Genomic DNA, 10,169 nt, shown 5'->3' with positions numbered 1-10,169 from the left:
TATATATATATATATATATATATATATATGTATATGTGTGTGTGCCCGTGTTTGTGTGTATATATATATATATATATATATATATATATATATATATATATATATATATATATATATATATATATATATATATAAATATATATATATGTATATATATATATATATATATATATATATATATATATGTATATATATACATATATGTATATATATATATATATATATATATATATATATATATTGTCATCAATACTTTTTCTAAGCCTATTGACGCATAGAGCAGCAGTTATATTTTGCCATTTGTCTCTATCGTGAGCTTTTTATAAAATATTTCTCCATTCACCATCTCCTATTTCACGGTTCATTGTTCTCAGCAATGTAGACCATGGTCTTCAAATTTTTCAAGTGTCTTATAGAACCTAGCTGAATATTAGGTGAACTAATATCTCCTGAGGAGTGCAAAGAACATTCCCAAACCACCCCCATATACCCCTCATCATGATCTCATCCACATATGGCACTCAAGTATTCTCTCTTAGGGTGCGTCCATACGGTCGAACAGCGTCTGTTGGACCAACACTGTTATCATGTTTAAATTAAAAGAGGATGACGCAACAAGCGTTGAAATGAGGGAAGTTGATATGGTAACAAACAATGGTACCAGATGAAGTTTACTACTAGAATTTCTACTCCTTTTACCAGACAAAGACCGGAAGAAATGTCCAAAGCTCATGTCCACTGGCATTTTTGTTATCTATATCATGTTATAATCTGTACTCGAGAATCAAGTAGTAGTTATGAGCTTCAAGTACGGAGCATCATAACCATAGTACACCATAAAATAGAAGCACAATCAAATAAATTAAATTATTCCTCATGGTTATTCCTGATCTTTTGAAAACAATGGAATGGTACATGAAAGGACTAGTTGCAAAGACTGAGTGAAAAGAGAAGCCATTCATTCATAGTAAAGGAAACTCAAATTGATTATGAATCAAAATTTAAAAACTATATACTGATGGGCCCAAATGCTTTATACATTTTATCCGGGAACTTAAAACCTTTTATAACTAAGCCGGACACATATATGAGAGGAAGCATTTTTCAGGAGCGCGTTTGGAGGCATTATAGAATCACATACGCTTGATTTAAAATAACCTATCAGTGAACTGATGATGTTATTGTTATTAACGTGCAATGTGTAGCATTGAATATTTCAAGAAATAACTAATGTTTAAGACTCGTCATACTTCCAGTTATGTGTTGTTACCTAAATCAAAATTGTTTCAGTGATAAAGAAAAAAATTTTAAAATTTGTTTCCGCTGTTCTCGTAGAGAGAGAGAGAGAGAGAGAGAGAGAGAGAGAGAGAGAGAGAGAGAGAGAGAGAGAGAGAGAGAGAATTGCGTATTTTCCTCACGATCAAACACTTCTTAGGGTAAATCAGACTTTGGTGTCCATAACTGAAAAAAGATTCTCTTATGCTATACTCGTATATCGAAACGCCATAATTTGGTTGTGCAAATTTCTTCTGCACCACCCTCCGATATTTTTTTGCATTTCTCAAATTTGCGTAGCTTTTCCTTGTAATGATGACCCATTATGGATTCCACTTTCTTTTCGACTAAACCAGTTACAGATATTCCACTTCTCAGAAGTTCTGACGTTATTTTATTTATCGCTGCTACGCATTTATTTCTGTTTTTGTAAACATTTGCTTTTGATGTTTATAAGCACGGGTTCTGCCAGTACTGTTCGATTAGCAACTGATTCTCTCTTCTATTTCAAAGTCAGCTTTACTCCGTAACTGGATTACAACTAGTCATGTTTACAGGGAATCCGATACCTAATCTTATAAAAGTTAACGTTAATCTGGTAAACAATAGAACTCCGTACATGTGCCACTCCGCCTCCGGAGAGTGTCTGAAGCTCGGACTCAACGAACACAGTCACTGTCCGACAAAAGGTGCTCGTTATTGATGTCATTTACGCTTTTTTCACAATGGTAACTGGTAACAATTGTGATCGACGGACACTGATTGACCGTGTGGACGCACCTTTATAGTTTCATTTCTAATCCTGTCCTGCCATTCAATATCCAATATTATTATCATTATTATCATTATTACTTGCTAGGCTAAAACCCTAGTTGGAAAACCAGAATGCTATAAACCAAGGGGCTCCAACAGGAAAAATAGCTCAGTGAGGAAAGGAAACAAGGAAAAATAAAATATATCACAAACAGTAACAACATTGAAGTAAATATTTCTTAAATAAACTATAAAAACTTTAACAAAACCAGACAAAGAGAAATAAGATAGAATATTGTGCCCGAGTGTACCCTCAAGCAAGAGAACTCTAACCCAAGACGGTGGAAGACCATGGTAAAGAGGTTATGGCACTACCCAAGATTAGAGAACAATGGTTTGATTTTGGAGTGTCCTTCTCCTAGAAGAGCTGCAGACCATAGCTAAAGAGTCTCTTCTACCCTCATCAAGAGAAAGTAGCCACTGAACCATTACAGGGCAGTAGTAAACCCCTTGGACGAAGAAGAATTGTTTAATAATCAAAGTGCTGTCAGGTGTATAAGGACAGAGGAGAATCTGTAAAGAATGGGCCAGACTATTCGGTGTATATGTAGGCAAAGGGAAAGTGAACCGTAACCAGAAAGAAGGATCCAATGTAGTACTGTCTGGCCAGTCAAAAGGACCCATAACTCTCTAGCGGTAGTAACTCAACGGGCGGCTGGTACCCTGGCTAACCTACTACCTGCTACCCATCTGAGGGCTTTATTCTCAAATCTATAAATTCTGTTGGGATTTGTTTCATTGTCATAAAATGACTCATGTCTATACAGTAACACCTATCTCACCAAACAGATATAGTCTGATTTTTATATGCAATTTCAGGCGATTGGGTTTACATATTTACACTAACCTAGTCAGGGTCTTTTTTGCTTTTTTTAATCTTTCACTAAATTTTAATTCTAAAGACCCTTTATTGGAGATCATAGTTCCTAAATACTTAAATGATTGTACCGCATTTTTTCTTTCAACTTCCAATGATATTTCATCTACCATTGCACATTCCATTTTCATCATCTCTTGTTTATCTTAAGCCCAACCTTATGCGATATATCATGTATTCTGGTAAGCAAGCACTAAAAATCCTGTGGTGTTCTGCAAATAAGGTCATCATCATCAGCATACTAAAAGTCTGCTAATTTCCTATTAACAAGCCAGTCCATTTCTTCTCCACCATCTGCGACTGTTTTAAGAATTACAAAACCCCTGAGGTGAATAAACAACATGAAGTACAACACATTCCCTTGGTGTATTCCGCTGTTCACTGGAAACTCGTTTGACAGAACTCCACCAACATTAACTTCACACTTGCTATGCTCATGGATATACTCAATCAATTTCCATAACACAGGACTCTCCAGAAAATTGGCCGGTGCACACTATCAAAGGCTTTTTCATAGTCCACGAATGCCATCAAGAGTGGATTTCTATATTCTACGCATTGCTGTATATGTCTCAAAAGGAAAATTTAGTCAGTACAACTTCTACCTTTTCGAAATCCTGCATGTTCTTTTCGCAGCTTTTCTGTCTAGTCTCATAAGAATGAGCATATTATATATTTACATATCAGCTAACATAACTGTGTTGTCTCTCTAATTATTGTAATGAGTCATGTCTAATTTTTTTTTTTTTTTCATCACCACTCCTAACTTCCATCCATCAGGTTTTGCCTCTTCATACCACATTTTACAAAATAATCTTTTAAGTATAAATTTTTTGCCAATATCATTTTAGCAGTTATTCTATCGTATCCAGAAGCTTTCCATTTCTTGAGATTTTCAATGACAGTTTCGACTTCAAACACACTGAATTCATTCATGAGTACATCAAGGTCTGCATCAGTTTCAGGTGTATCAATCAAATTATTCCCTTCATATCTCATGTTCATGACCTCATTAAAGTGTTCCATCCAATCTTTTAATTTTTCCTCTTCTGCTGTTATAAAAGATCTCTCTCTCTCTCTCTCTCTCTCTCTCTCTCTCTCTCTCTCTCTCTCTCTCTCTCTCTCTCTCTCTCTCTCTTTTTATCAGTAAATACTTATTCTTCTGTGCCCTAGTAGAAATTTCAATAATAATTATATGTGAGATTCTTTACCATAGCAACCCCCTAAATGCATAGTTTGTCAGATTCTTCAGTTTTTTTCGGTCTAAATATTCGCCAGTCATTCCTGCCTTTTCTTCTGACCTTGCTATCAATAATAGAATACTTAGTATATTCATATATATATATATATATATATATATATATGTATATATATATATATATATATATATATATATATATACATATATACATATATATATGTATATATATAATTATATATATATTTATTTATCTTTATATATATACATATTTATTTATATATATGTATATACATGTATACATACATTGTATATATATATATATATATATATATATATATATATATATATATATATATATATATATATATATATATATATATATCCATTTTACGTGAACGTCCACATAAAGATACAATATTTGGTGAATAACTAAGGAAAATTAGTATAAAAAGAATTGTAAAGAATTAAATTTATTCCAATATCCGTAAAACATTTCTCAGTGAATTTTGATTAAAGCAATAAACATATTTTTCCCCAAGATTTTTATAGATAGCATATAATACAAAAATAATGAATGCTAATCCTCTCTCATCACTATCTACTAACCTTTTATAAAAATAATTAAAACATATAATTTATATGAAACGCCAAAGGTCACCTAATTCATGATTACTTTTAAAAATAATGACTTAATACACTAATCTCTAAGTTCTCCTTTAAATTATTTACAAGTAAGTCATCGTCCTAGAAAAATCATAATAATTATAATAATTCCTCTTCCTATTATATGTTCAAGCTATCATTATTATAATTTTAGTTACATTATATTCGACTCGCTTGTAGAACAACAGAAAAAGTAAACAAAGGTACCTGGTCCATAACAGCAGTTGATAAGAATAATTGGAAATTTCAAAAAAATGTATCTGCTTTCCATTCTGTGAAAACATAAAATCGGTAACATTTTAAGATGAAAAATATTGTCTTCTACGAAAAATACTAGAAAAAGACGCCAGTAGACTGAAAGTTACCAAAGCCGCTTAGAAAATGATACCTTATATTTCGTCAATTCCAGCTTCTAAAGGATTCTTGCCTTTGATTCATTTTCCGTAACTTAGATTTCCCCGCTCTTGTAACTTTTCAAATGTTCTCTCCACATTTCCATTGTCTTCAGCTCTCCCTCAGAAGAACGTATATCTTGATTTGTTTTCCCTTGATATTTACCTTTCTAGTAAATACGTAATCGGGATTAAAATTTCAAATCAATATTCTTTATCATGTTTATGTTAATGGATTATATAACTCACAGCTTGATTTTTCTTCTATTCCTAGACTTCCTGATAAAAGAACCTCATTGGGTTCATTTGAACAGATACCTTGGTTAATATTGTTATTGAGAGATTATATCCTCATAATAACACTTTTTACCTTACCGAAAAATCCTCTCTTTTACACAACATAGCCCACCTTTAGAATTATAATGAAAATCCACCTTTTTATGTTTTAAAAATCATAGAAACTTAGATTAAGACTCTCCAGTGCTGCATTCAGTCTTACCAATACAATCCTTAAACTACCAGAATTAAACTTACTATCACGGTATTCATAGCAATGGGCACTTCCCTTTCAGATTTGTATCTCTGCTAATCCAGACACTTCAATGCATTAATAGAATGTTTAAGGCCCCTTTGAATGTTGAATGAATTGTGTTTCTAATTACGCCTAAGATCATATTAGACAAGTTTTATTCATTGAAGATCTAATTTCAATGTCAAACACATATAGCATGTTTAAAATGGGCCTGGAAAGAATCACTTATGAATAAGACTAAAATTTCATATCTAATAATTTCAAGTGACTGCGAATTACACTGCTCAAAAAAAAAAAAATTGAGAGTGTATTTTCTAATGTTTTTTAAGTAAATGCCAGCATATTAAGAAATACTGTTACGGTTTTGAAGATCCTTATTTTCCTTATGACTCTAAGCATTTTAATTTAAGCTCTTTCCTTATCTTTGCTTTGAACTATAAAGTCCTTTATGCCTCGACAGTGTAGATTCATACAAGACTGCCAGATGCGTTTCTTATTCATCTTTCTATTAATGTTGTGCACTTTTATGCGTGTAGAATGTGCTAGGCGTTATTTACAGGGATATGAGGTAGCAAGGGCTATCCAGATGTTGGAGGGTGATCTTTCTCAGGGAAATATAGCTGGGTGTGTTTAAAAGTTCTATTGCTATGCTTTGGTAGCAAGAGACAGAAACTTATGGTAGGCTTCCTGGACAGGGTCACAAATGATGTACTGCCTCTAATCAGGTTTAATAATTGTTTACAAAAGCTCTACAAAACCCTCAATCAACTACTAGAAGTAACCAAATAGCATTCTATCAATCAACTCAGTCTCACAGGCGTATTAGTGGTCAGACAGCGAGGAACAGAATAAATGAAGGATGTTTGAGGAGCAGACGACTTGCACGGAGCCCAAAACTCACCCTTCAGCATCAAGCATTGAGGTACAGGCGGATATGAGTCGCTACTAGGTGGCGTGCTCGTCAAGGGAGGCGCTCATCTCTGTGCTGTAACAGGTCACCTTCTTCATTTCAGCCCATATCACAGCAGTCACGAATATTATATCTTCCTGATCCCTGGAAAATCGCACAAAGCGACTCTCCCTATTAATAAAAACAATCTGACAGAATTTCTATCCTGTCTTTTATCCTCAGAGATAAAATCAATTAACTCGATAACCAAATGTTTTGATTTACACCATACAAATCCTTACCATGGATACATAACAAAAAATTCTAAATTAAATATTATTGCTTTAAAAATTTTTAAGTACTTACCCTGTTGAAGCAATATACAAACTGAATGAACATTTAACTTAATTCAGATCATAACATCTCAACTTTATCGTCATAACATTTCTCAACAAGACGAGAAGACCTGCATACGGCGTTTAGTTACAATGGTGAAGTTGTAGAGATGATCTCTATAAAGGTTTATCTAAGTTGTAGCATGTGAAACCCTGGCAATGACCCCAGTTTGGTAGAATTATTAACGTCAAATTGAAGACTTAAACGACAAAGCTGAAAACGATATTGAGATGTTGATCTCTCACATCGCTAAATTACAACAAGTTTTTGGCAGCTGATGAGTAAAATATATAACGTATAAAGTATTCAATTGTCAAAATATGCCAGAATATGTAGGAAACCTAAAAGAAGGGATATACTTAACAATGAAGATGTCACAAAAGATTATGCTGTGTAGTTTTATAATTATAAACTTCTTGTCAACCAACCAGATTACATGTACATCTATGCCTATGCCACGCATCTAAGATTTGTAAACACATGTAAACAGACGATAAAATAATGCTTTTGATTCACGTTGGAATGTAAAATGCTCACATACCAAGTCTGTGTTCTTCCCTGCTTGAGGTTACACTCAGGCAATCTATTTTATTTTCTTTCTCTTCCTTTTGTTTTAGTGAATCCTTTATAGTCTATATATGAAAGATCCCATTTAATGTTGCTACTGTCCTTGAACTATTTCCTTTTTGTTGTTCAATACTTTTCTTGTAGTTTATTTATTTCCTTGTTTTCTTTCCTCACTTGGCTATTGTTCCCCATTGGAGCTCTTGGGCTTATAGCATCCAGCTTGTCCAACTAGAGCTGTACCTTAGGTAATAATAATAATAATAATAATAATAATAATAATAATAATAATAATAATAATAATGATAATAATAATAATAATGATAATAATAGTAATAATAATAATAATAAAAATAATAATGATAATGATAATAATAATAATATTTATAATAATACTTAGAGTATTCTCTCACCAGGAATTTCTTTCAGTTCTAACAAGGTTTTGTCACAGTATCGATTCACGTGTTGAGCATCAGCCATGGGTATAAACATACAAACACAAGCTCACACTCATATATATAAAGTAAGTATCTTATGGCCAATGCAGTATTATTAAGTCTATGGAGTACTTCTGTTTGTGAGATTTTCATAATCATACTTAATCATCCTAGTCTAAAAAAAAAAAGGCAAATAACATGACTATCAACAAAGAAAATTGAATAATGATCTTCTTTAAACCAGAAACTGGATGAAATTAAGAATATTATAGCCGTTAAAAATTCAATGGTAGAATTGGAACTGAAAAACAAATATTACATTAAATCATTAAATCAATCGTAAGTAAAAACGTTGTAAGCTTAGAAAACTGAAAGCATTAACTTAGTCGATATTGAAATGAGTTTATAGCAAAGAATTTATATCATTAGTATGTGTTTGGTAAAGTCATCAAGTTATTGTGTACAAATTGTAATTGGTCGCATAAATATCGTCCAAATAATATGATTATGTTTTTGTTATAGGCTGCTGTCAGATAGCAGGAAATCGCATCTACGGGTGGAAAAAGAAAATATTTGGTCGAGGGCCCCAAAACCCCGACTCTCAGTGTCTTTTTAACCCCCCACCCCCCCCCCCACCAAAAAAAAAAAAAAAAAGAAACCTTCCAACGACTCTGATAAACACATCTTATAAACAAATTTATGCATATATTCACATATATACATATTCATACATATGTACATATGCATACATATGTACATATACATACACACATATTTGCACATATTTCAAAGATCAGTACTTATATATTAAAGCCTAAATGCAAGTAAAAATAAAGCATATGTGCATATCAGAACTGGGCGGCCAAAATAATTAAGAGAATTGGTACACATTGCGCCGTCAACAAATAGTGTCGACTCGAAAATAGTTACAGATGGCTTCAAACTGTTAGAACCTAGATTTATATCTACTTTAGGCTCCAGAGCCTTTAAATATGCGGCTCTGTGACTATATAATAAGCTCCCACAAAACATTCGAATGATTGAAGACATTAAAGCTTTCAAGAGGAAACTGAAAATGTTCTTATTTCATGAGTCTTTTGACAGCGACGATTTAACAGTAAATGAACACAATAGGTCCTGTAGAGTGGTGTTCCCCTGCTGTATGGGACCGGAAAAGCAGCCATCAAATAAGAAAAATAAAAGAAAAGAAAAAATAGGCATATAAAAAAAGACTATTATCACAAAGCTATTTACAATATAGATATAAGGTACATAATTTCTAATATATAGGTCATATGCCCTAAATTAAGGTCTTAGATAAATCAGAATTTATGAAGCTTACAGATAGCTTTGCATTTAAATCAATCGAAGATGTATATTCGTTGTCCAGTGTTAAATTATTTTAAAAACTATCATTTATATAACTGAACAATATGATCTAATCTCTAAGAGGAACAGACATTTTCTTTTCAAGAGATTTACTTGTTTGACCGATTAGAAAATAAAAATTAACACGAGGATGTTATATACAGTAGGCCTATGCGATCTTTGCTACGGTCAGGTAAATTCATCCAGAGAGCTGTTTTCCTCGGAAATATAGAAGTGATTACGGATTTCTTTTTTCCCCTTTGATTTGAATAGAAATGCACACATGCAGCGATATTGGCTGGTTTTCCTATATACACCAGGCTTGAATCTAGTATTACGTCCCTTTATACAGTAATAAAAAAGCCTCTAATTAACTTTTCCCCTGTGCTGTAATTAGTGATAAGTCTAAAATAGTTCCCTATCTTCACTAAACTGAAATTTGAAATCTGAAAATATTGGCCCCAAGAACGCTATTCCCTCTTCCCAAACTAATAAGAGATCGAATGAACTTTAGCTTCGTTACTGACTTTGGGAAGATAACAGAAATATGAGGCATTTTAAAAAGTTAAATGTAACTGGGCACATAACCGAGAAAGTGAATGATGCCATGGTTTGAAATAAAAGACAAAGGTGAATCATTGGATTGAAGTGGACTTGAGAACATCTCTTCTACGAAATGAACTTGCTCTTAAATTAATACAAAATCAGTATACGAAATGATAAAGATTAACGCTGCTGGTTATCAAAAAAATGTAGCTACTG

Source organism: Palaemon carinicauda, chromosome 17 (assembly GCF_036898095.1).
Source record: "Palaemon carinicauda isolate YSFRI2023 chromosome 17, ASM3689809v2, whole genome shotgun sequence".
In the NCBI taxonomy this organism is placed as follows: domain Eukaryota; kingdom Metazoa; phylum Arthropoda; class Malacostraca; order Decapoda; family Palaemonidae; genus Palaemon; species Palaemon carinicauda.
The sequence above is the reverse complement of the archived record's forward strand: the minus strand, read 5'-3'. Positions refer to the sequence as shown.